Source organism: Cucurbita pepo, unplaced genomic scaffold, assembly GCF_002806865.2.
Source record: "Cucurbita pepo subsp. pepo cultivar mu-cu-16 unplaced genomic scaffold, ASM280686v2 Cp4.1_scaffold002347, whole genome shotgun sequence".
NCBI lineage: Eukaryota > Viridiplantae > Streptophyta > Magnoliopsida > Cucurbitales > Cucurbitaceae > Cucurbita > Cucurbita pepo.
The window spans coordinates 1-305 of NW_019648425.1; positions in this window are offsets into that span (position 1 = coordinate 1).

A 305-nucleotide genomic window follows, 5' to 3' on the forward strand; every position below is an offset into this window, starting at 1 on the left:
AATATAAAATAATTTAGATATTGATCATAAATCATACGAGTCCTCCACCACACATTTTTGGAACTAAAAGATAAAAATAAAAATAAATAAAGCAAATCTTTAGCCACCTAATATTTTAGAAAATACGTATAATATAAGATAATGAAAAATGAGGCGATATTCATGAATGATATATCTGGCAAATCCTAAATAGTAATAAAATAAAGCAAATTCCATCCTAATCTCTCAATAATCATACCTCCCCACAATTATCTCTCCTCAACCCATCCTTCTGCCACAAAGCAACAGTTCCTTGCAAAAAAAAG